General features: G+C 53.9%; 1 long non-coding RNA gene across 1 annotated transcript in view; it reads left to right on the top strand.

Moving 5' to 3' along the window:
- Positions 1–874: 874 nt before the first annotated feature.
- Positions 875–26,021, top strand: part of LOC128779684 (uncharacterized) — a 38,049-nt gene continuing 12,902 nt past the window's right edge. The window contains exon 1 of the long non-coding RNA XR_008425763.1: positions 875–1,053. This is a non-coding gene — a long non-coding RNA (uncharacterized lncRNA). The remainder of the gene's footprint in view (positions 1,054–26,021) is intronic.

The following is a 26,021-nucleotide window of genomic DNA, read 5'->3' as shown; positions in this document are numbered from 1 at the left end:
CTGCCTGGAGCCCAGGGTTGGAAGGGATTTGTCACATGCCGCAATTGATTAGTGATGTCTGCCAAGGGCTCAGCTGGGAGCCTGCAGACAGGCTAGGTGCCTGCCCAGGGGCTGTGGGTGGAGTGTCTGTTCAGTGCTTTGGACATCTGGGGTGGCCTAGGAGACGGAGTGGGGTCTGGGCATCAGGAGAAATGGGCCCTAGCTCGATTGGCCTGTTTTCCCTGGGTAAGAACCACCCCTCTCCTGGGCCTCAGTTTCCTAATTTGATACTTTCTTTAGGAGGCGTGGTGAGCATCATATGACTTGAAGTGTTTTGAAAAGCAGAGGGTGTTAGTGTTGAAATGAAATGGGGAACTTCCCCCCTCCCTCTTTTCTCCTTTCTCAAAATCCTACCAGAAGCTGGGTGTGCTGGTCAGGCCAGAGTTAATCCTGGGTCTGCCTTGGGTGGGGTGTGTGGGTGGGTGGGTAGGTGGGGGGCAACTCAGCGCTTCCTGGCTGCGAGTTGTTTTTATAGCTCACTTAGTACAGACCTTTGCCCCCACACTGGGCTCAGCTGGGTGTTTCTAAGGAGAAGCTCCTTGGATCTTAGGAACTGAGTCTTAGGATTTTTTTTTTCATTTGAGTGGTGGTAGCTGATGCGCCTCCCCCACCTTCCCATTCAGTGAATAAAACTACAGACCGTTGTGCGAGACACAGAATTGTGTTTCACAGGGATTTTTCATTAATGCTCCAAACCATCCAACTGGTGGGTAGCAATATTATTCCTATGTTACAGTTCAGGAAACTGAGGCCCAGAGAAGAGAAGTTCTGGGGTCACGTGTCTCCCAGCCACGTGACGGGGACCAGCCTCTGGTCTAATAGAGGGAAAGATCCATCCATGACCAGCTCTGCCCCGTCCCTGCTCCTTTGTCCAGTCACTTAAGTGTCCACTTACTCGCTCAACCTCGTGTGCTTTTGCAAATAAGTATCAGGTGCCTGCTGTGTACCAGGCTCTGCTTCAGCTTGTGGAGTCCCCGACCTTTACATTCCAGACCGGATGGGAAACAAACAGAAGTAAGTAAGCAGATAAACAAACAAGGCCGCAATGAGGGCGATAAAGGAAGTGACCAGGGAACTAGGGCGGGGGGGGGGGGGGGGGGGGGTGACCATTCCTGCTTCGCTGGACCCAGGCTTTCCAGCAGTCTGTCCTGAGCTCAGGCTTGTCCCACGCTTCCCGCCACTGGTAAAGTTTTAATACTGCTGATGTGGAACAAAGCAGGGTTTTTGCTTTTGTTTTGGGAGTGTTTCTCAAAAACCCCCCAAAATAAACAAAAGCTATCTTAAGTGTGTGTATGAAGAGAGAGTGAGCTACAGACAGCCCAGTGAGCACAGATTGTCTTCAACTCATCTCCGAAGCTCCTTTTAATTTTTTTAACATTGGGGCCAAAGAGGGTTTCGCGGTTCTGGACTGTGTGCTGGTGGAAGGGCACCTGGCAGGGTCCTTGATGTCCCTGTCCTCAGCGATCTGACCCAGACCCTTGGGGGACCATGGGTTGTCCCCTTTGTCACGCAGACGAAGTGACTGAGGCACAGGTACAAGAAGCTTCTGTGCAGGGTCCGCCCATAATGACTAGAGGAGGGGGCAGGGCAAGGTTCACGCAGGACTTTCATGCCAGCTCCTTCCACAGCTACACAGGGCCACACACTCACACTCTCTCTCTCTCTCACACACACACACACACACACACACACACACACACACGGCTAAGTGAGTTGTCTGAAGTTGCAGCTCTGGCCTCAGGAGGGATGGGAAGGAGAGCAGCCCCTGTGATCTCAAAGGGGCTGGCGTGAATCTGGCTGATGGGAGAGGCGACCTAGTGGTTTGTGCTGGGGGGAGGGGCGGGCAGAACCTTTCTCCAGAAGTGACCCCAGGATGGAGCAAAGTGGGTCTCTGCCTTGTGTCCTTGGCGGTGGCTCCCGGTGCTCTCCCCTTAGCCATTTTTTTGGCAATTACTGTGCACTAGCCACTAAGTTCTTCATATGAATCGCCTGGTTGGGTCCCCATGACTGAACTCTGACTGAGGCGCAGTTACCATCATGCCCACTCTGCAGACGAGGAGGCTGAGGCCTGGAGGGGTGAGGTGACTGCTGTGTGGACTTCTTTGTCTTCCTGCTCCTTTAATGCCGGCACCTGCGGAGGCAGATGGCAGGAGGAAGCTGGTGGCCTCCAGGCCTCTCAGAGCTGAGGCTTGTGAACCCTCCATGCTGTGCCGGGTTACCTTTTCAGCCCGACTGCCCTGTTTTTAGCGCTCAGGTTCGGGAGGATGGCTTGGCCTCTAGCCCTGGCCCCAGCCTGGAGTCTCCTCTCCCCTTCGTATTGCCTTCATTCTTCCTCGTGGCAGGGTCCCTTCCCAGTGCCTGGTTTTCCTCCTTGGCAGTGAGGACACCTTCAGTCTCATGAGAAAATGGGAGTGATTTTTATAAAAAGCTGTATGAGTTGGACAATGCTCTGTTGCAGTAACAAATAACTCCTGAAATCTTAGAGACTTGACTCCATAAGTCTCTTTTTTCTTACATAGCAGTGCACTGTGAGTTAGAGAGCTTTCCTCCAGGCTCCTCTCATTGTCGGTTCCACCATCCAAAATTTTTTTGCTTCCAGCCTTGCAGGTGTGGAAGGTGGAGCGAGTACATAGGTGATGCAGCAAGATGTTTTATGGTGAAGCCTGAATAGGCATTCCTTCCATCTATTGGCCAGACTGGAGTCACATGGTAGCACCTAGCTGCAAGGGAGGCTGGGAAATGTAGTCCTTAGGTGCTCCCAAGAGGCCAATGGCTAGGTTCAGTGAATACACAGTTTTGTCCCCAACACAAAGGTCTTGAAGAAAGCAAAAGGGGAGCTTTGACCCATTCTGGGTCACAAAAGTAGACTAGAATGCAGAGTGGGGAGGGCTTCTCACCTCATGGCTACCAAGAAGATGTTTAATTTATTTTACATGTCTGTCTGTCTCCCCTGCTAGACTAAACTCCCTGTGGGCAGGGCCATAAGTCTTCGTGCTTAGCAGCTTCTTTGTCCCTAGCAGATAATGGATGCCCAGCTACTGTCTGTTCAGTGAACAAACGGGTGCGAAAGGGTCTTGACGGACAACTGAATTAGCTTTGCATGTATCAGATACATACAAAAATATTTTTGAGCCCTGGCTCATGTGGCTCAGTGGATTGAGCGCCAGCCTGTGAACCAAGAGGTTGCCAGTTCGATTCCCAGTCAGGTCACATGCCTGGGTTGCAGGCCAGGTTCCCGGTTGGGGGCGTGTGAGAGGCAACTGTTTCTCTCGCACACATTGATGTTTCTCTTCCTCTCTGTCTCCTTCCCTTCCTCTCTCTCTCGAAAAATAAATAAATAAAATATTTAAATACACACACACACACAAACATATAAACATCCATCTAGCATGGAAGTCCCTCTTGAAAAGAAAAATATGTTGTACCAGTCTTGCCCTTCCCCTACTGGTGAACACCATTTTTAAATCAACAAGTACTATTGATTGTTGATTCATTCATTGATTCTTTGATGAGTGGAAGGATAGATCGAGTCATTCAACAGATATTCATTGAGCATCTACTATGTGCTAAACCCGTTACAGGACATTAGAGAGGGGGAAGGACAGTCCGCTCTCCAATGGCACTCGATGTGCCCAGGGAGACAAGGCTATCCCAAGGTAGTGAAATCAGACACCATGCAATCCAATGAAAGCACATCTTAATTTCTCACCTGTAATACCACATCCTGAATTTAATCTACTCTAAGACACGCCCTCCCCATATCTAACATCTCTGAAGTGGGGCTGTGTCTTGCCATCGGTAACATCTTAGATTTGACAAAGTCTGGTATTTTGCTCATTGGACTATTAACATTTATAAGGCGCATCACACAACATAATCTGTCCTTCCACATTAGTGACTGACTAGTTCCTTCCCCGTGTCGATGAAGGCAATCTCTCTGCTATGTTCAGGGTCACAGGGAAGAGAAGGGAAGCATTCTTTCTTGAGCACTGAGTAAGTACTAGGCGCTGCGCTTGGTGGGCCACAGTGTGGTGTTTTATGCACCCCACCAGGCGGCTTGTATAACCCCCAATTTACAGATGAAGAGGTCAAAGCTTTTCTAGACTCACTCACTGGAAGTGCTGGGGTTCCCACCCGGTGCAGTCCTACAGCAGACGCCCACTGTGATGCAGACATCAGCCCCATTGCCCAGGTGAGGGGACTGCGGTGCACGGAGCTTGCGTGCATCAGAAAGTGGCAGAGCTGGGGTTTGAACTCGACGGAGCCTTTTCTTCTCTGAAACCCAATTGCTTCATGACTCTACTCTGCTGTATTTGGCTTCCTGGTGGTTTTGCAAATGAGGTCAGACTGATTGGGGAAACTTCCTGGGCCCAAACCCTGAAGTGAGTCTGTTAGAGCCCCTTGTCCTCCAGGGTTCTGGGTGCAGATGCCCACCTGGCTAGTCTTGGCCCAGAGGGACCCAAGATACTGGTGAAGCCGAAAGGGCAGCTGGTGAAATTAGTGATGCCAGCCTTGCTCACAGCGCTGCAGAGCCTGGCTGGTGGGAACTCAGGAACGGTATTTGATGGCTAATGAGAATGTGTTTAATACTAGTAGTGGGCTTTGTGTGGAAGTTCCCAACACAGGTTCCAACTCCTCTCCATCCCGGAGCAGACTGTGGTTCGGGTGGCCTTGGGCCCACCACCAGCTGTAAGTCTGGCAACTCCATCCCTGCACCAGGCAGGAGTGGGACCTAATCCAAGTCCAAAGCCAACCAGCATAGGGTTCAGGTAAAGCTAGGTTAGAGCAAAGCTGACTTTTGTTCCTGTGAGGTAGGATTTTCATCAACCCCATTTTACAGACAAGAAAATGCAGGCTAAGAAAGGAGAGATTGGATTATAGTTCAGCAATTATTCACTCCCTGTATCTTTGAGGCAGAATAAATTTTCCTGCCCCACGGCTTTGGCCTTGGCCACATGACTTGCTTTGGCCAATAGACTGTGGGTAGAAGAGACAGTACGCCTCTTAAGAGGAGACCTTAGGAGATAGCATGTGTTTCTGATCAATGTCCTGCATATGTGTGATCCGTCATGGCAGAATGTATTCCATTTAGCCTCTGATCCAAAACAGATACGGAGCCACAGGGGGGTGGGTTGACCCCATCCCACAGCCTGGAGCCAAGTTCAACTGACCCACAGCCTGAAACAGAGCTACCTAGTAGAGTCCAGCCTAGGTCAGGTGATTGCACTCAACCTAGAGAGCAGTGGACATGAGAAGAAATATTTGTACAGGAATCCTCTGAGAATTTGAGTCTGTTTGTTATGCAGCATCACTATGGCAAACACTGAGTATTGCAGAAATGTTAAGTGACTTGATTGAAGGTCACACAGCTAATGAGTGGAAGAACCAGGGCCAAGACTTTTGGCCCCCTTATACTCCCTATCTAGTGCTTATCTGAAGGTTTCAGCTAAAGGCAGCCAGTAATGAGAACAGAACAGGGAGCGAGGGCTCTCTGTAGGCATTGTAGACTTTCTCTCGCTTGCTTTCTTTATCTGTCTAACGGAGACAGTAAACTTAGTGTGTCTCCACACATCTCTGCTACTGCTGGAATTTCATCACCATGCATCTCGCGTTTGCAGATGGAGAAGTTTTGGGAAGAAAACCATGTATTAGCAATCTGTCTGTTGTATGAGCTGTAAGGAAACTTGGTAAGACAATTAGACAAAAATTTCTCCCCTTATTGAAGGCTGTTTGTTGGGTAAGCTGATTTTCTGTTAAAAAAATCTCTTTCTTCAGAGCACAATACATTTTAGGTATATTTATGGATATGAATTTTCCTTTGAGTATTGCTTTGGCTGCACCCTCCAAGTTTTAGTACCCAATGCTCTCATTTTATTTAATGTCCAGATGGTATGGAATGTCTAAGTAGCATGGAATTTCCTTTGAATTTCCTCTGCAGTTTGAGTTATTTGGAAGTTTTAAAAATGTCCACCAAGTTAGAGTAAAAAACCCCCAAACTCTAGCTATTCATTTAAAATGTTTGTTTTACAGTGCTGAGAACGGGTTTTACTTTGGAATTTGTTAAAATTGTCTTGGTATCTGAATACCATGATCATTATTTAAATGTCCTATGGGATTATTATTTGCAAGAGTGCAAGCTTTAGACAGCTCCAGCCACTTGCAGTCCAGGTAAAATTAATCACGCCCCGCCTCTGTTCTTTGGGATCATATACAAATAACCGAAAATTGGGGTGCTTTTGTTATAAGAGAAAACTGCCCACGGCCCCGCCCAGCCAGGCGTCTGCTCTGTGGGTGACTTGGGGCTCTCCTGAGGGGATGGGTTCTGTTGGTTGGCTCCTGCAGCGTTGGTTCTAACAGACATGAGTGGATCCTGCAAACAGGGGTCCAGTGGAAGGAGCGGTTAATTAATATTTGACTCCCACTGGGCGTGTTTGGTAGGGGAGGAGGCTGAGTTTTGGTTTATTCACTTTTCTGATTTCCCCATTGCTAATTACTGCACGAGGCTGTCCAATTTGTTGATAACATTTGCATTAAAAAATGACCCGGGAAAAACTGAAGGACTCTTTGGTTATGACGAGCTTCTCACAAATAAAATGATCCTCCAGCTTCTGGCACTGTCTCTGGGCCATTTCCTGGCCTGCAATGAGGTGTGAATCATTGCCTCATTGATCTGGCTGGTACCTGGTCCAGCGTGGGGCATAATGGTCACCGTCATTTCTTTGCAGGACTCTTCCCCCTTGACAAACTCACCATCATCACAGCTATGCTCTGGGGGTGGGACATTTACTCCCCCATTTTTCAGATAGGGAAACTGAGACCTGCACAGGTTCAGCCAGTAGTTCGCAAACGTGACTACACTTCAGAACTGCCCAGGGGCTTGTTAATCATGTAGCATCTTGGGAGGGAGAGTGGAGTCATACTCACTAATGTGAGTCATGCCCTGCCTTCCCAGACCCCCCTCTGGCCTCCCCTGTCAGCCAGCACTTCCTGCCTCCCAGGGGCAGCTGGGGATTCCCTGGGCCAATGGGAATGTCATGGGTTCCGGAGGTGGGAGAGGCAGGACTAGGGGAGCACCCATGCCGGGGGAAGTGCCTTGTGCACCCTGCCGGAACACTTGCAAAGTGTCTGCCCTCAGTCCCTGCCCACCCAAGGTGCCCTGGGACCCGGCTGAGTGCCATCCAGCCTCCTGAACTTGCTGCTCCTCGGTCACTTCTGCAGTGGCCAGACTCCAGCCTCCCCTGAGCCCTGGTCTGTGCCAGGTCCTGAGGAAGACTCTGGAGGGGCACATGGTCTGATGGGGGAAACAGAGTCACAGGCACGCTGCCTCCACCATCAGCCTTCCCCCCTCACACAGAGAACACAGTGGAGCAAGTGCCCAGCCCTCCTGTGGGTTCTTTGGGTATGAACTACAATCTCTACAACATGTCCCCCTCCAATGCTGCTTCCTCCAGGAAGCCTTCCTTGATGTCCCCACCAGGACCATTCACTTCTCTTTGTCCCCATGTCTCTAAGCATCTCTGCTTAGCAAATACGCCATGGGCTGATTCACACTCAGGGAGTGTGAATCACTCCCTGAGTGATAGGACACCCTCAGGTGTCCATCTGTCCTATCGTTCTCCCCCATCGGGGGCCAGCTCCTTCTGGGACAGGGATGCAGTGCTTTGGAGGCAGAAAGATCCAGGGTCTGGCCTGCTCAGGGAGATGAAGCTCACTGCTTGGCACAAGAAGTGAGCTCTTCAAGGCCAGCCCTTCCCAGAGAGTCCCCAACCTGGGGGCTTCTCTCTTTGTTGTCCCCTCTGTGGGATTTGGATTTGAAGGTGAGAGGCGCTCCTCCCTTCACAAGCAGAAAGAAAAGAAAGAAGATTCTGGGGGCCACTGCCCGTGAAGTGGGCCGCTCCCCTTGCAGGCCACCACAAAGACCAGCAAACCCCAGTGACTCCTTTCTCAGGCAGGAAAACAGGACCAGAGAGAGAAAGGCCCTTGCTCCGGGTCACATAGAGTGGCCTGGCAGGGCGGGACCAGGAACCCAGGTCTCCCAACTCGGACGGAATTGTCCAATATTTTTCTTTTGGGGTCAGGTTTGCAGTTCAGGTCCCGTGGTCTCAGGGCTATAGGGCGCCTCAGAGGTCTGGCTGGCCTCATCCATCCATTCACTTTGCCCTTTATTCTTGTTTATTAAGCAGCCGCTCTGTTCTGAGCACCCTGCTGGTCTCTGAGCTGGCAAGGTGACGAGTTGATTTCTGCAAGTCACAGAAATCGGACCATGGTGGCTTAAACACAGAACACAGGCAGTCCTGCAGAAGGCAGTCAGAGCTGCAGCAGCCTCTTGAGATGTCCTTTTGGCTTCCTGCTCCACTATCACTAGCATGAGGCTTTCATCCTTATGGCACAAAGTGGCTGCTTTACCTCCAGGTATCATGACAACATTCCAGGAAGGAAAATTGATGTGAAGACTGGGGAAAAGGAAAGGATGATTTCCTTGTTTTATCCAGGAAGACAACTGATTTCTTGGACATTCCCAGTAGGAGAATCCTAGTTCCATCTCATTGGCCAAAATTGGGTCACGTGGCCCAGCTAGCTGCAAAGGAGTCTAGGAGGTGCATAATTTTTATTAAAAATTTTTAAATTTATTTTTAGAGACAGGGGAAAGGAGGGAGAAAGAAAGGGAGAGAAACATCAATGTGAGAGAAACAATCAATTAATTGCCTCTCACACATCCCCAACTGGGGACCTGGCAACCCAGACATGTGTCCTGCCTGGGAAGCGAACCAGTGACCCTTCGGTTCAGAGGCCAGCACTCAATCCACTGAGCCACACCAGCCAGAGCATGGGAGATGCATATTTTTATCTGAGCATATTTGCCTATTTGAGCAAAACCAAGGCTCTGTTAGGGAGGAAGATGGGGGTGAAATGGATACCCAGGTGGCCAACAGTGTTTACCCACTGAATAGGGTCTCTGACCTCAAGGAGCTCACATTTGGGGGCCACATACGTTTGGACCTTTTCACAGGAGTATGAAGTAGGAAGTAGCTGGTAGGTGCCCTGGAGAGACCCCCGGTCCCTTTTACTGTCCTTGGAGATGGCGTCCTGTACCCAGCGCGGTGCCTGGTGCACAGCAGAGGTGCTATCAGTGCTTGTCTGGGCAAAGGGGAGGAGTTTCTGGGGAGCAGTATTTTCAGGGTTCTGTGAGTCAGGCCAGCTTTTGCAGTGGTTTACATGCTGTTCTCTGGCCTTTTAGTTCGGGGCTTTCTTAAATGCCTCTTCTGTGGGTGAGACGGTGTGGCCTATGGAGGTGGAGATGGCTAAGGCCAGGCCCTCCCTCAGGGTCATGGCTGCCACCCCGTCCTTTTGTGGGGAGCTTTAGTGAAGCACTTAGTCCCTTACATTGAGATCTCCACCCTGCCTTGGCGTCAGAAGTCAGAGAGGTTGGGAGTCACCCCTTTTGCTGAGAACAATGTCAATTCCCAAGTGCGAGGAAGCTCTTCGGGCCTCGTCTCGCACGCCGCTCACAACCCACCCTAAGAGGGGGTGAGGACAGTGTGACCCCTTTGTACAGATGGGAAGCAGTCTCAGTCACACCCCCAAGGTCCCCGAGCTTGTAAGTGGCAGATCTAGGATTTGAATCCAGGTCATCCAGTCCCTCTGCACCACGCAGGGTGGCCGGCCCACACTGCCTCTCCTTTATCCTGATCCCTGGGTTGTGGCTATGGGGGAGTGGGTGGCAGGCAGGGGGGCAACATCCCCGTGGTGGAAAGGAAAGGCAGGCGGTTAGGAGGGAGATGCGGGAGGTGCAGGAAGGGGTGCTAGGCTGCTGGGGGCCACGCTCCTGCCCTATGCCCCTGTGGAGGGCTCAGGCTCTGGGCAGGGGACAGATGCTGCTGGTGGCATCTCCCTGAGCCTGGCACCCCACAGCAGTCCGGGTTCTTGGAGCTGACATGGCCCGGCGCGCTCTCGGTCGGTGCTCGCCAGAGGCAGCGTACTCTCCTTCCTCCTTCCTTTTTTCGGAGACGCGGCGATCTTGGCTGCGGTGCTGCATTCGCTCTATGGGAGAAACTTGTTTTTGTCGGTAAACTCTGGCGCGATGACTCAGAAGACACCCAGGGAGCAGCCTGCTGGTGTCAAGGGGCTGCACTGCTAATGAGCCAATGTTTATAAAGTGCTTTGAAGATGAAAAATTCCATGCAAGGGCTCAGGGAGTGCGCTGTTATTTGGGGGAGAGGCTGAGGAAGGGGGCTGGGGTGGAGGGAAGGGGCAAAATCCTGCCTAGAAACAGCCCCGGAGCTCCCTGGGCTGTGCAGCCAGGCTGGCTTTGCTCGGCGTTGCTGATGCAGGCGCCTGTCTGGGCAAAAGCACCAGCTGCCCCTTTGCGCAGAGCCAGGCAGATCGGAGCCCCACACGCCGCTTTGATTTCGTTTTGCTTGTAGCCGGGGGTGGGGGTGGGGGTGGGACATGGGTGGTCCCTGCCCTTGAGGCTGAGATCTTTTAGTCTGGGACAGTGAACGAAGACATCAAAGTAGCCCCTTCCCCAGTGCTTGGCACACATTCAGTAAGTAGCTCACCCATCCGTCCATCCATCCATCCATTCATTCAACAAACATGTCCACCTGTGCCAGACCCTGGCCAGGAGCAGGGAACAAAGGAGACACTTGCTGCCCTCTTGGAGTTTATGTCCTGGAAGGGAAATGACCTCTAACAGATGAAGATGTCCACTACCCTGCAATGATGAGTGTGAAGGGTCGGGGGGAGTGAGGCCTGTCCTGTAGAACCAGGAAGGCTTTTCCAGGAAGGGGGCGGCTGGAAGGGAAGGGTGGGAATTCCCAGTTCCCAAGCGAACAGGGAGAGAGAGCACATCGGGCAGGAGAGCGGCATTAATTAACACACCAATTAATTAATACAGTAAACCTTTAGTGAGTGTCTACTATATGCCATGCACTGGGGGTACAGAGGCATGGAATGCAAGTGAAAATCCCGACCCTCTCTCACGAAACTCACATTCTGTACAATAAGCTAATGGAGAAATGTCTATAAAGTGTCCCATACCAGTGAAGAATGGTGGTAAAAATAAACAGGGCCCCGTGGCAGAAGTGCCTGGGAGGCTCCCTCAGACTGTGCTGTGGGGACAGGGAGGGCCTTTTGGAGGAGGTGGCATTTCATCTGAGCCCTGGGGAATGAAAGGGGCCAGCCATGAGTAGATGTGGGCAGTGCCAAGGCCCTGGGGCAGGAGTGAGCTCAGCAGGGTCGAAGAGCCGCAAGAGGCCCGTACAGCGGCTGGAGTACAGGGAGGCCCAAAGAGAGCCGTCAGATATGAAGGCCCCAGGGGCCACTCATGCGGGGTTATGAATCATCAGCATTGTGCTCATTGCAAATAAAGTAACTCTACTACAGCAGCTGAAACAGACAGGGAAGTTTGGACTCAGACAACAATAAGTCTGGGGTGAGGAGTCACCGGTCCGTGTAGTGGCTTCCAAGTGACACCACGCCCCCGGCCCTTTCTATCTTCCTTTTCACTGTCCTCAGTGTGGTCAGTTGGAACGCACATTGCTTCCTCATGGCCACACTTTGGCTGCTGAACCTCCAGGCCTCATGTCTGTGTTCCAGACAGGAAGGAGGGGAAAGAACAGAAGGCGAAAGAGCAAACGGTGAAAAGGCCTTTTTCTCAACAGGCTCCCTCTCTTTATTCGGAAAGGGAGCTGCTCCCCAGGGACTTCTGTTGTAGCTCAGTGGCTGGGAGTGGGTTCCACTGCCACCACGAAGTGCAAGGGAGGCTGGGAAAACCAAGTTTAAAAATTCGGCTTTTCTCTATGGTAGAGGAAGGAAAGGGAGAAGGGACTGGAATGCCTTTTGGGTTGCCAATCCATCGTTTTGGTGGAAGGCTTGCACAGGCCCACGGGAGGGGAGGGTTGGGTGAATTCTGGGGTGGGAGCTCAAGCAGTGGGCAGGGATAATAAGGCTGAGGGTGTGGGCCTCACCTGGAGGTCTTCAGGGAGCCCCGGATGGCTTTTCAGGAGTGACACGGTCAGACCCGCGCCACTGACGTCCTGCTATTGTAACTGAGCACCTGTGCTGTGTCTGCGAGGGAGGCGCATTCCACACTGTCCTTGGAGACTCCGCGGGGGTTGCGGGGGTCCTCAGGGCTCAGATTAGACTCCAACGCCAGAAGAGAAGGGCTTCCAGCCCCCAGGGCCCCTCTCCTTTGCGTACCTCCCTTCCTGGCAGCTGTCCTGCCTGGTGGCGCTCAGCAGCAGCCGTGGAGAAAGGCTCCTGGCTGTCCCACAGCATCGCACTGAGGCACAGAACTGAAAGTGACTCACACCGGCGCACTCCTGCTGGTAACATGCCAGTTTCAGAGCTGTCTTCTGCTAAAGCTACCCCACGTGGTGGCTGTACGGTGGCCTTTCCCTGGGGGAACAGGCTCAAGAAGGCGGGAACCCGCACCAGGGAGGGCCTGCGCACTGCCACGCTGAGGGGTGTGTGTGCACGTGTGTGTGTTGGAGGGGCCCCTAGAAGACACGAGGCCCAGGCCCTGTCTTTGGGGAGTTTAACATGCGGGCTGCCTCCTTGGACCAACTTCTGACTCGCTGTGTGACTTCGGGCAAGGCCCCTGGTCTCTCTGGGCTAATTTCTGGGAGATAACAAGGGGTTGGCAGGTATAGTTTGAGATTTTCCCACCCCGCCCATCTAATTCACCCTTTGAATTTCAAAGATTTCAGTACATTGGCTGCTCTCTGGGTCTGTCTTTGGCTCAGAGAATCGTCCCTGTCACCTTCCCTGTCACCCCTGCTATTACAGCTGCATGCTGCCCTGCTTGGGACCCAGCACAATTAACCAAGTATTTGTGCCATTACAGCTCCCATGTCTGTCTCCCTGCCTGGACTGTGTGCCTGCAAAGAAGGGGACCATGTCTATCTTTGTCTGTGTCCTCCAAGACATTAGTTCAGGGCCAGGCACATAGTAGGTGCTCAGTAAACAGAGTAGCTATTGTTAGGATGATGATGAAGAATAAACCTTGGAGAGACAGCTGCTGGAGTGCAAGGAGACCTGGCCAGACAGCAGGCAGCCAGCGTTCTCCCTACTAGCTGGCCGGGGGGGCTCCCTATTCCTCCCCCACCCCCGTAGAGAATTTGCCCCGTCCAGACTTCCCAGTCTTCAGGATGCGCCCCTCTGGGGAGAACTACAATCCCCAGAAGGCTGCGGGGGTGGTGCCTCCAGAGCTTGCTCCGCTCACCCCGCCATGGAGCACAGCATTGTGGGAATTGTAGTTTAACCTCGCGGTACCCCACGTCCTCCTCCCTTCTCCCCCCAGCACTGCTGTTGGTGTTGTTGCGAAGCAGCTGGGTGCCTATGTGGCTCGGGGCTCGCGGTTGGGGGTGGAATGAAGGCCTGTCTCCCCTGTGGGGTGCCCACCCATGGAAGGACCTTTGAATTAACCCCCAGGACTCCGGAGATCCCTGGACAGCTCCATCGCATTCTCCTAGGAGCCCTTTAAGGGGCGGGGCCGGGTGTGTGCCCCATCTTTGGACCTCAGGAATGTCAGCCCCCAGCGGAGTCCGATCTTGCGCTTTAAAACCCATGATCTCACTGAAACCTTTCCAGCCTCCACTGGCCAAGCATCAGCTGTGTCTGGCCCTTTGGGAGTGTGTGAGCCACTGAGCCGTCACTAACACATCAGATGACCCCACCTGAGTCTTGGGGAGGGCGGCACAGGGGCCTTAACGAGGCCTGGGGACCATGACATTTAGACAGGGCCTGGGTTGGCCAGGTCAGGGGCAAGGAAAGGTGTTCCCATCAGAGGGAACAGAATGAGGGAGGGCTCTGGGGCCGGAGAGGACTTGGGGCTTTCGGAGAAGCAAAGTGGTAGGGGGGAGCTGGAGGGCAGAGAGCAGTGGGGCGGGGGCCGGTGAGAGAGGTGGTGAGTCCATTCCTGGCATCTGAAGGACCTAGAGCCCCAGCGATGAATGTCCATTTGATCGCAAACGAACAGGCAACTGTTTCTCAGGCAGGATGACTGGCCAAGCTTGGCCAGGGGTCAGCGGCAGAGCCTGGACTTAGCCCAGGGGTCCTATTTCCAGGCCATGGCTTGTCCCTAGGGGTAGGGGATGTCCCAGTGCAGGATCGCTGCGAAAGATGGCCCAGGGCTGTCTCAGGAGCCTGGCAGGGGGTGGGGGTGGGGGAAGGTGCAGCACCCTGGCTACTTGGAGGGAAACTGAGACTCTTGGCAATCTCTGCCGAATGAGCTTCTGTGTGAGATCCAAGAAAAGCCTTTTCCTCCTCAGACTATTTAACCGTCAGGAACCAGCCCTGGGAAATAGGGGAGGGTCATTTTCACACCCTCCCCCATCCCAGATGCAGCAAGAGCAGGAAGGATTCAGGCCAGATGTTGGGGTTCCGAAGGCCCAGCAAGTGGCCTGGGGGCGGGAGCGGCTGTGTTGGGAGTTCTGCTGTTGGAAACGAGCCCTAACTGGGACGAGGTTCTGGCTTTCCCGACCCTGGCACTGATGGCCGCGAGGCCCCAGGGGACATGCTCTCAGGCTCTGGTCGCGTCTAAAGAGAGAGGCAAGAGGCCTGGGCATCAGTGCTGACAGTGCTTGGGCTTGGCTTCCATGGGAAACGTGACCAGTGGTTCTCCGCCTGCTCTCCATCCCCTCTGCCCGGAGCCCAGGCTCCCTACCTGGCCTCTTGGGCCTCTGGACCTCTGGGGAGTGTTCTGGACACTCGGGAAACCCTGACAGACGTGAAGCCCCTGTGCCCCATCGGAGCCATCGGGTGTCTGTGCTCTGGGTGAGGACGGCATCTCGTGCGGCCTCGTCCCCCACGAGAACAGAGGCCTGGCTGGCTGTGGTTTGTCTTCGATTAATAAAAAACGGGGAAGCAAATCAATTACCCCTTCAAAAATGTAATTCACATGGTAGGAAAAGTATCTCCAAGAGTGGGGGCCTCTTCTTCAAGAAAAGACGGGAATGCACAGGAAGGGTTGGCCTGTGACCTAGCCCCCCCAGTCCTGGTGGGAACTGCACATCTGTACTCAAACAGGGAGGGGACTCCGAATCTCTAGCGGGGGTGTCTAACCCACGGCCCACGGGCTGCACGAGGCCCAGGACGGCTATGAATGCGGCCCAACACAAAATCGTAAATTTACTTAAAACATTTTAAGAGATTTTTTTGTGATTACATGTCATAATGTATTTAATGTGTGGCCCAAGACAACTCTTCTTCCTCCAGTGTGGCCCAGGGATGCCAGGAGGGTGGACACCCCTGTAAGGTAAAAACTCAAGGTGTGTGCACCCACGGGGAGGGGCAGGGAAGGGCCTTGCTCCTCAGAGGTCTCTTCCGCAGCGGGATTCGCAGGCTTCTGAGAATGGAATGGTCGCCACCTGAATCCTTGCCCCTCTGGTGGGATTTCTGGGCCGATACTGTGGAAACCAAATGATTTCCCCCCAGTGCCCGCTGGTCTGGCTGTATGGGAATCTCCCCGGAGGCTGGTTAAATGTGAACACTCGGCCCCCCCGCCCCGAGATCGTGATGCCCAGGGCCTGAGGGACAGGGATTTCTAGGCAGCCCCCGCAGCGGTGCTGTGGGGCATCCAAAGGCGGGACCACCGCCCTTGTGCGAAAGGGGGCAGTCAAGTGTGGAGGACACAGCTCAGGCTCACCCAGAGCCGGGTGCCCGGCCAGCTCAGCTCTTACTGTGGGACACTGGGCCAGTGACATCTCTCCGCCTGTCCCCAGGTCCTTGTCTGTGGAGTGGCCATAATGGCAGCGGCCTGCCAGGGCTGCACAGGGTGTGCAGAATGTCCAGTACCGGCCGTTGGTGGTGGTGGTGGTGGTGTCGCTGTTATCGGGAGGTGGCTGTTGGTGAACCCCCACCTAAATGGCCCCAGGCTCCTCAAGTGCTCATGACGGGGTGTGCGGTGCCCTCCCCTCCTGCATGGGGGGAACCACCCTCCAGAATCAGGGCCAGAGATGGAGGGTCCAGGCCTCCTCAGCCGGTGTCTGGGGTGTGGCTGGGCACGTCTGCCCTGTGGGGGTAGGTGGGAGAGGGTGCGCCCTAGTGGCCCTCCACACCCTGTCGGCCCCTCCTCCTTGGGACAGTCCTGCTCGCCCACCCCCCAGGCGGAGGGCCGGCTTCCAATACAGACACCTTCTGGGGGCCATCTGGCCACACACACTGCGCACTCAGCTTCTGGCGATGTGTTTACTCCTCAGTTTCCTCTCTGGGGCCGAGGTCTCCTAGCAGGGCTGCCAGTCTGTGCTTCCCTCTCCAGCCACAGCCTGCTGGTCTGCCCCTGGGGGTGAGCCTGGGAACCTGGGGTGTGCCTGTTGTTCCTATCCCCAACCTTCACCGTCAGTTTCTTGATTCGAATGGTTCCCTGTTCTCCACTGGGGTGGAGTTTGTGGTCCTGGCCTTGCCTGGCTTTCTGGGTGCCATTGTGGGACCCACGGCAGGCCAATGAGAGGCAGTTCTGGGACTCGGGCTCAGGGAAGGGGGAAATGAAGCTCTTTTGGGGCCGTAGCCTCGGCTGGTAGGATGTCAGGCCAGAGCTGCCTGGGTCAAGCACGTGGACAGCCTGGGCAAGGAAGACCCCAGCCCAGGGGAGAGAGAGGCGGAGAGGGACAGAACGCCGGGCTCTAGCCACGCCTGAGCCGGTCCTCCCGCTTGGCTTACAGCAGTTTGAATCAGGGTCTGTATTTGCCGCTAGTTCTGACTAACGTGAAAAGCTCATTTCACCCATTTGTCTGTCCCCCTGTCCACCCATTCGTCCCTCATTTGCTGAACCCCTGCTCCATAGCAGTTCCTCTCCTGGGACCTCAGCCCTCACAGTCCGAAGGGGGAGGTGACAAGGTGACGCAGCTTTTTAGGGCATGGGAAACTAGGAGCTGCCACAGAGGTGAGCCCTGGGGGCTGTGGGTAGGGGAGTCTGTGTTGTGGGGAGGGGGAATCCAGGCAGGCTTTGTGGAGGAGGTGTTATCTGGGCTGGGCTTTGAGGCACAGGCAGCATTTCACTGGTTTGAGAATCAGGAAGGGGACCTTTCAGGGCAGAAGGAGTAATGAGAAGGCAGGTGGAAAAGACCAGGCACCCCTGAACCCTGCTGCCTGGGGTGGAGGGCTTGGGATTTTGTGGGCGGTGAGGACAAATGCAGGAGTAATAAGTACTCAGCCCCACGACTGCTACTTTGTGCTTATTTTCTCATGATGTTCCCCACCTCCCTGTGAGGGAAGCTTGTGCATCCACTCCAGTTTACAAGGAGGAAACTGAGGCCCCGAGAGGCTTCACAAACACCAGGTGGCCAGCCCGGCTCTCTCACTTCCATCCAAGTTCTTAACTGCTTCGGCCTCTGTGGGCTCGGCAGCAGCTCTGTCATTTTAGCTCCGTCTTCCTGAACCTCTTGGCAGGAGGTTGGGGTGGAGGCCAAAGAAGAAGCCCTAGAGATTTCTTAGTTACCAGTGCTGCGGGCCGGGTCCAAGATGGGGATGGAGACGCTCCCTGTGATTGCCTCGGGACCCTCCGACCCCTGTGCTCTCCTTCAGTCTGTCCCCCTCCCTCTTTCTAGGGCATATCTGCTCAGGTCTCTCTGTTGCTGAACAGTCTTCAAGGGCTCCCTAGTGCCTCCAGGCAAGATCCAGACCCCTCCCCTTTTAGGACAGGGTGTCCATTCTCTGGTCCTGCCCACCTCTCAGCTGTATTTGGAGTGCAGCCTCACCCTGATCTATGGCCACCCCCACCCGCCCTGAGTCCCTGGAGGCCCACCACCCCTCAGCCTTCCGCAGCAGGTCAGCCCCGGTCTCCCTTTGCAGTGTGTTTGGGGCCCTTTCCGGGCCGGTAATCCCTGCGCCGCAAGGCGTTCCTGCCATCCAGCGTGTGTCTGGTTTCCAATTAGATTGTGATTTTTTTAAAAAAGATTTTATTTATTTATTTTTAGAGAGAGGGAAAAAGAGAGAGAAAGAGAGGGAGAGAAACATGATGTGTGAGAGAAACAGTGATTGGTTATCTCTGACACGTCCCCCACTGGAGATCTGGACTGCAACCCAGGCATGTGCCTTGATGGGGAATCGAACAGGTGACCTTTCTGCCCACAGGTCAGCACTTAATCCACTGAGCCACACCAGCCAGGGCAGACTGTGAACTTTCTGAGAACGGAAATCAGGACGTGGCCAGCTTGGGCCTTGGCTCATGGGCCTCACAGAGAGTGGGTGGGACGCACTGTCCCAGCCGCTGTGGGTTCTGAAGAGGAGCTGCCTCACTCCCTGGGCACTGATTAGATGAATGAAGCGGGAGGGGCACCCCAGGCTGCCCCCCACATTCGCCTACAGGTTATTCTCCAGTTAAGGCAGAGGTGACCCCTGAGTCTTGCCGGGCTGGTGGGGCTGTCTGCTGAGGCCGCCTGATTCTAGTGCGGAAAGGAGGGCCACAGGGGGGTAAGAGGGTCACTTCTCGGATGGGTGCAAGACGGTGACATTGATGGGGAGGCATGGAATGGCTCTGCTGTTGTCCTTTGCTGGGCTGGCGAACTCGTTACACCCGCCACCCTGCCAGAGCTCCTGAAAGCACAGGCCGGACCCCAGTGCCCTGTCCTCTCCTCCGAGGCCCTCTAGCTGGCCGGGCTCCCTGGGACGGGCAGCCTGCTAGGCCAAGGGCATGTCTGTTGTGCTCACCGAGGCATCCAAAGTGTTTAGCGTGATGCCTGGCGTTTAGCAGGTGCTCAATATACTTCCCTTTGAATGTTGCTGCAATGTGGGGCTACCAATTCCCACTTGTGATTTGGGAAGGAAGGCCGCCATAATTATCTCAGAGAAATTTTAAGAATACCCACATGTGTGTACACCCTTGGTGAGGGCAGCATTATCACAATCGTCAAAACGTGGAAGTGACCCAGGCGTCCATCGAAGGGTGAGCGCAGTGTGGATGAAGGGTGAGCGCAGTGTGGTCCAGCCACACAATGGAACATTATTCATCGTTAAAGAGGAAGGGGATTCTGACACATGTGACAACATGGGTAGACTTTGAGAATGTCACACTCAATAAAATAAGCCAGACACAGGATACGTACTGGGTGAGCCACCATGGAATGTTCCTAAAGCGGTCAGATCCGTAGAGACAGACAGAAGAAGGGTGCGTGCCTGGGGCTGGCGGGGAGAAAGAGGAGTCATGTCTAGTGGGGACAGAGTCTCAGTCCTGCAAGAGGCCTGCAAGAGGACGAGAGCTCACACAGCCACATGAAGGCACTTGACGCCACCGAGCGGTGCGCTCAGGAATGGCTAAGATGGTAGATTTCCGGTTATGTGTATTTTACCAAATTAAAAAACAGGGAAAATACTTTTAAGTTTTTTATTATTATGGGAGTTACTGAGTTTTAACTTCTCATGAGGGAAATGTTCAGATATTTACCAAACACGGAGAGAACAGGGTGACCAGTCCCATGTGCCCGTCACCCTGCTGTACCCAGGACCACTCACGATCGGCCTCACTGTACCTCTGTCCCCACCCCCTCCCGACTGGCTTTGAAGCAAACCCCAGACATAGTGTTTCATCTGGAAGTACTTCAGTCTGCAGCTCTGAAAAATATGGGCCTTTCCATATGTAACGCAAAGCTATGATGCCTCCGAAAACCGAATCGATACCGTCACATTCCTCATGAGTATAAATATATACATACGTGTATTCATATATAGCTCTACATGTAAAACACATATTTGGTGCAATCAAATTTCCAATGGCTTCAATGTATGTTTATATATTTATGTTTGTAAGTATACTATAAATATCTAATGTATATATATAGCTTTATTAACATAATGTATGGATCCAGTAATATAAATATAATATATAGCTCTATTATAGTTTTATGTAATATACTTAGTGTATTCATATGCTAGGTATTTAATCTGTGATTACATTTGTGTATTTGATGTGATTCCTATCATGTAAAATATACCCGACTCACACCCATACGTGATTATTTCCACTTGAACCGGGATCGAAAGAAGGGCCGCAGGCACGTGGAGACTGACACGTGTTTACAATCTCTTCCCCAGTGGGTTCCCTGAGCCCCGTGTCCTTTCCCTGCCCTGTGGCCTGCGCTGGTCCCGGAGACTCCCCCTCAGTCTGGGTTTTGCCCACCGCGCCCCGGCGGGTTTCTAGCCCGTTTCTCCGCTCCCTGGATTTCCTGGAAGCCGGCATCGGGTCTGAGGCCTGCCCAGGGTCGGCCTCGCTGTTTTGGGGAGGACTTCGCTGCTGTGGTGTGTTTCCCTCTGGTGTTCTCCTGTTTGGGGGTGTGCGGCTGATTGCCCCAGATTTCTGGATGTGTTCATTCACAAGGGCGGTCAGGTGCAGACAGCCCGGCCTGTCCCTCCTTCCTCATCTGTCAGCTGGGACAGCCCTCCTGTGGGCTTGGGCGCCAGGTGACACAGTGTCCAGGGCAGGCAGGACAATGCTCCATCTTGTCCCTTTACTCGCCACCTGCCCATTCACCTCCTTGACTGGGGAGGAAGCTGAGCTTCTGAGGCAATGTGCCACCCGCCTTCTGGGTCACAAAGCAGAGAGTCAGTAGGGCTAGAAGCTCACTATTTTCCACTGGTCACTTCTGCCACCCAAGAGACGAAAGGACAATCGTCATAGTGGAACTGACCTTGGAGCGCAGCCTGATCCTGAAGCCCACAGCCCGCCTGACATCACTACGGCACATGTCACTCCTAGCCATACTGGCTGGCTCTTGGCCTTTGGTTCTTGAGAAGAACCGGGCTTCCGGTCGGCTGCTCTGCAGTCTTGCCCTGTGAGCCTGACCTCCCGGACCAGGACCGGGGCCTGTGGGGGTCCCTGGGACCTTCCTGGTTCTCCCCGGGAATGCCGGGCTCCAACCCATTGCTGGTGTTCTTCAGGGTCAAGTCTTGCCCAGGCGCTAACACTTCATTCATCGACTGATCACTTTCTTCTTTTCTTTAAAGTTTCTTTTAAAAATAATGTAATCGTTTCATTGACATAATTGACCTGCAACAAGCTGTACCTATTTGAAGTGTACACTTTAACCATGAACTGATAGTTTTTAAAGCTTTTAATTTATTTATTAGAGAGAGGGGAAGGGAGGGAGAAAGGGAGAGAAAGATCGTTGTGTGAGAGAGAATTGATCCACTGCCTTTCACTCGCCCCCCGTGCGCCCCACCTGGTGACCGGCCACAACCCAGGCACGTGCCCTGACCGGGAACAGAACCAGCGACCTTTCAGTTTGCGGCACAATGCCCCATCCACTGAGCCACAACAGTAGGGCTGAACTGATAATTAATTGAGCACATATTATATAAATCAGGTGCTTACCCGACAACCTGTGGGGGCAGAGCAGTTCCGACGTCAGACCGGCTGGGTTAGAATCCCAGCTGGAATCACATTAACCAGCAGGTGACCTGGGCCACTCGTGTCCCTGTGTGAGGCTCTGATTCTCATCTGTGCAACCTCTAGGGGGTAGATTGGATATTGTTCTCAAGTTTTCATTCCCTCCTGTGGGGAATTATATATGCATCCCTGCTCCTCGCCACGTGACTTGGCACTGCCTCCCCTTGCAGTGGGGAGAGTGCATTTCCCAGCCCGTGGAAGTGACCTGCTTCGGCCAGTGGACGTTAGTGGATTTGGTAAAAAGCATCGGCCTGAAACTGGGTTGGGTTTTCGACTTGGCTGCTTGAGCTCCTACCACGTGCTACAGAGCAAACACGCCCCAGGTAGCTGACGGCTCTCAGAGACACTTGGGGAGCTAATCTGCATCTTCGCTGTGGCTTGAAGCTAAATCGAGGTGACCCACAGAATGGAGTCACTCCAGTTGACCTGCAGACCTACGAGAGAGGAAGAGGAAAGATGTGGCAAGTCACGGGACTGGGGGGGGTTCCTTGTTATAAGCAGGATTGTACACCAACACACTAATCTGTATCTATATGTATCCACATATCTGTATCTATCTATCTATCTATCTATCTATCTATCTATCTATCTATCTATCTAATACTATTACATACACACACACACATAATAGTGCCCACTACACAGGACTGTTGTGCAATTAAACGAGATATTTCAAAATATAATTTTTTTTAAATTTCAAAGATTCTCTTATTTTTAAAAGATTTTATTTATTTATTTTTAGAGAGAGGGGAAGGGAAGGAGAAAGAGAGGGAGAGAAATATCAAAGTGTGGTTGCCTCTGGCATGCCCCCCACGAGAGACCTGGCCAGCAACCCAGGCATGTGCCCTCACTGGGAATCGAACCAGCGACTCTTTGGCTCACAGCCCATGCTCAATCCACTGAGCTACACCAGTCGGGGCCGAAAATATATTTCATATACTAAAATATTTATGTGAGAGTCTGGCGTGTAATAACTCCATGAAATAGTTGATATTATTAACCTAAGCTTTTCTCACGTGAAATTAAGAGTGTTTCTCAGTGTGTCACATGATATACTGATACAGTTATTTAACTCATCAGGGTTTTTTTCCCCCCTAAGCATCGAAACACTGAGCAATAATGTTGCTTTCAGAAAACTTGACTCACAGCTCACAGCCTGGGGTGTGGAACACAGAAATGAAATGTCTTGGTATTGAGACCCTAAAGGCCCCCCCTACTGGGTGCAGGAACCCTATTCTGTCCCTCTCTGGGGTGTGCGTCCTCTGCCTGAATGCTTCTGGCGGCGATGGGGAGCTCTCGGCTTCGAACAGCAGCCTGTTTAATTCCGGAGTCTTCTTCGTGGTGATGAAGATTCTCTCTCTTTGCCCCAGTGCAGGACTAGTCTCCCGGACAGGGCTGGGGATTATCGACTGATTATTAATAGTGAGAGTCAGGCTCCGGGGTCAGACCTGGATTGGAATTCTGGGCCCCACACTGAGCGCTGTGTGCCCTTGGGCAGGCGAACTCCCCTCTCTGAGCCTCAGTGCCCTCTGTGAAGTGAGGCAGGGGGGATGGTCAAAGATCTGCCCTCCCAGGACGTTGTGAGCCTCCAAGGAGATGCCCAGGAGGCTCCCAGCAGAGGAGGGAGGGCGGAGGTCCGTGTTTAAAGTGCCTCTCATCTTGCTCTTCCGCCTCATGTTTCCCTTCTTGGCCTTTTCACGCCTCCCGCGGTTTCCAGGTTGCTTTGCCCGGTGTGCAGGAGACGTTGCTCACGCCTCTGTGGCTGCTCCTCAAGCGCTCAGGATGGGACAGGAGCGGGTCTCCACTCACTGTCGCAGTCAGCTCTGTCCTCGTGGAGGCCACACGCCGGGGTCGGGGCGAGACGGGCATTAAACCCACCACCGTGGCACTGAAGGTAGTGTCACGGAGAAGAGAAAGCGTGAAGGGGCATCACAGGAATGGGTGGCCGGGAGCTCGGGGAGTCACTCTTGGGTTACACTCAGAGAAATGCAGTGCTGGAATGAGGAGGGGACTGTCCTCGCCCCATCCCTGCTCGGGGGTACGGGGCTCTGTGCTGGGCATCGGCCGCCCCATAGGGATGACGGAAGCGAAGGGACACAGGCCCAGGTAGGGAGACCTGGGGCAACAACAGTGTGTACTTCCACGATGGTAAGTTTCAAACTGCCAAAGGAAATGTCGTGGGGGCAAAAGCGACAGGCCCTGGCGTTGCTCGGGACCAAAGGGAGTTGAACAGGCTCAGATCTGAGGGTCTCAGGGACACGGGAGGACCCCTGAGAGCCCTACCCTCTCATTCCTTTGCAAATAGTCACTGAGTTCCTGCAAAGACAGGGCGGCTCGTTCCAGGCCCTGGGGACGCTGGTCTCAGAAGCAGTCCTCAGTCACGGCTCCCCGCAGCGGGCTCTCTCCAAGGTCAGGAAAGGGCAGGTGGCATGGGGACGCAGGGCCTTGTCGCCGTGAAGAGCCCGGTGCCCACCCGCACACACCTGGCCTGGAGTCCCAGCCCTGCCACTCACAACCATGTGATCTTGGGCGTGACATCTGTTCTCTCAGGACCTCAGTTTCGCCCTCGGTCAGAGATAGGGCTGGGGTCAGAGGCAGGGCTGGGACCGAGGAGCTCGGAGGTCACCCCGCTTGGCTGGGACCTTCCTGCGTCGGGCGGAGCGTGGAAACCCAGCCCCACGCGCTCCGTCTGCACTGCTCTGCTGCCTCCCCTCACGCTGCATTGCTATTTAAAGTGGCTCTGGTTCGGCTCACTCTTTTTTTAAAAACCATTCCCGTACTCGAGCGAGTTCCACAAGGCCAGCTGTCACCACTAAAAATGTCTGTCGTGTGACAGCCACCAGTGAGGAGGTGGGAGGAGGCAGGAGGCCCCGGGTGGGACCACAGAGTGGCTGGATTAAAAAAAAAAAAACCAAAACAAAACCCCAAAACCAACACCGCAAGAAAGAAACAAAAGAGGGGCGGGGGCTGCTTTCCCCTCCCACCCTTGCTTGGCACGCTCCCCCGCCCCGGGGGGGGGGGGGGTGGGCGGGGGAGGCAGCAGGCGCTGGGTCGCTGTGGCGACAGGGGCGGGGCTGCGTGCGGGAAGGGGGCGGTCTCTGCTGCTGTCCCGCCCCCAGCTCCGCCTTGTGCCCGGCTTGGTGAGCTCTGTGACCTCTCTGTGCCACCCCCCAAACTCAAACTCATCCCATTCACCGGGACGTGGAGGGAGGACCTGTCCAAGGCTGTCACCCCAGGGAGGGGCTGACACCTGGCTTCCCGAGGAGGGATGGGGAACGTTTGATGAGCCCTTGTAGGGTCGAACCAGTGAGAGACTTTGTTTTCCTTGTGAGACACTTTTTAGGGATTAAATGTTCCCAATAAACTTGAATAGGAGCCTCTGCTGTCCGCACTTTACAGATCGGGAAACCGAGGCGCACAGGCAGGCTGGGCGTGACTGATGGCTGGGGACACTCTTGCAGGGTTATCCTGAGCAAGTGACTCTCCCACCTTAACCTCCCCGGCTGTGCAATGGGGCAACGACCCAACTGCTTCCCAAAGACGTGAGGGTGAAATAAGACCGGGCAGGCCAAGGTGACTGGGGCAGAGGACGGCGGAAGGGTGGGGATCCAGGGCTGTCAGGTTCCAGAGGCTGAGTGCTTTCCGCTGCGTGTTTATGGCCTCTAAGGGCTGCTGGGCGGCGGGCCTAGAGGTGCCCTGGGGTGGTGGGGGGTGAGAGGTTGTTACTCCCTGCTCTCCCCGCACCCCCGGTACCTAGATGTGGCTGGGTTGTACCCTGGGGGGCTGTGGGCTTTCTGACCACTAGTCTGACAGGGGGTCCTGGCCCGCACACTGTCTGGGGTAACTTATAGCAGGGAGTGCAGACAAGCAGAGACCCCCGACAAGCAGAGACCCCCCGTGGACAGAGATTTTCTGAAAAGAAAAAGGAAATTATACAATTATTGGAGAAACACTCCAAAGAAGACTTTTGTGTTTCTGAAATTGTTTTCCCTTCTCTTCTCAGGGCTCTCCTGGCTCCTGCTTCCTCATCACAACCCTCCTCACACACCTCCTCGGGGGCCCCAGCACTCCCGGCCCGCCTCTGGCAGGGCTCCGGACGATGGTCCAGCTCAGTCCTGGCTTCCCGTCAAATGCCGCCCTCACCCAAAAGCCACCAGCCGCGGCAGAGGACGAAGGGGGTCAAGGGGAGGAGGCAGAGTTTTCCAGATTCCTCCTAGCCTCCAAAGGGCCTCCAGAGAGGTAGTTATATAAGGTTTCTTTTTTTAAAGTGTGGAAAGGAAATTTTTGCAAATATTAAGACGTGTCACAGGGCAAATAACGGGGTGCACTTCCCTGGCCCATGGGACAGGACAGGTCCTGAGCCAAAGAACCCCCGGCCCCCCACGTGGGGAGGGGATGGACCATTTCCTCACTGCCGGTGCCCAGTTAAGCTCGGAGGCAGGCAGGAGGAGGCGCTCAGCAAATATCTGCGGATCTAGCAAAAGGAATCAAAAAGAGGATGCTGAAAGGAGGGAGCCTGAGAGAGGATGGGAGGGGGCTCCTGCAGGGAGGGGGCTTGGGTGGCAGGAGACGGCTCTGAAATCAGGAAAACTGCTGAGTC

This window comes from Desmodus rotundus, chromosome 1 (assembly GCF_022682495.2).
Source record: "Desmodus rotundus isolate HL8 chromosome 1, HLdesRot8A.1, whole genome shotgun sequence".
Taxonomy (NCBI): Eukaryota; Metazoa; Chordata; class Mammalia; order Chiroptera; family Phyllostomidae; genus Desmodus; species Desmodus rotundus.
Note: the sequence above shows the minus strand (reverse complement) of the source record. Positions and strands in the feature narration are given on the sequence as shown.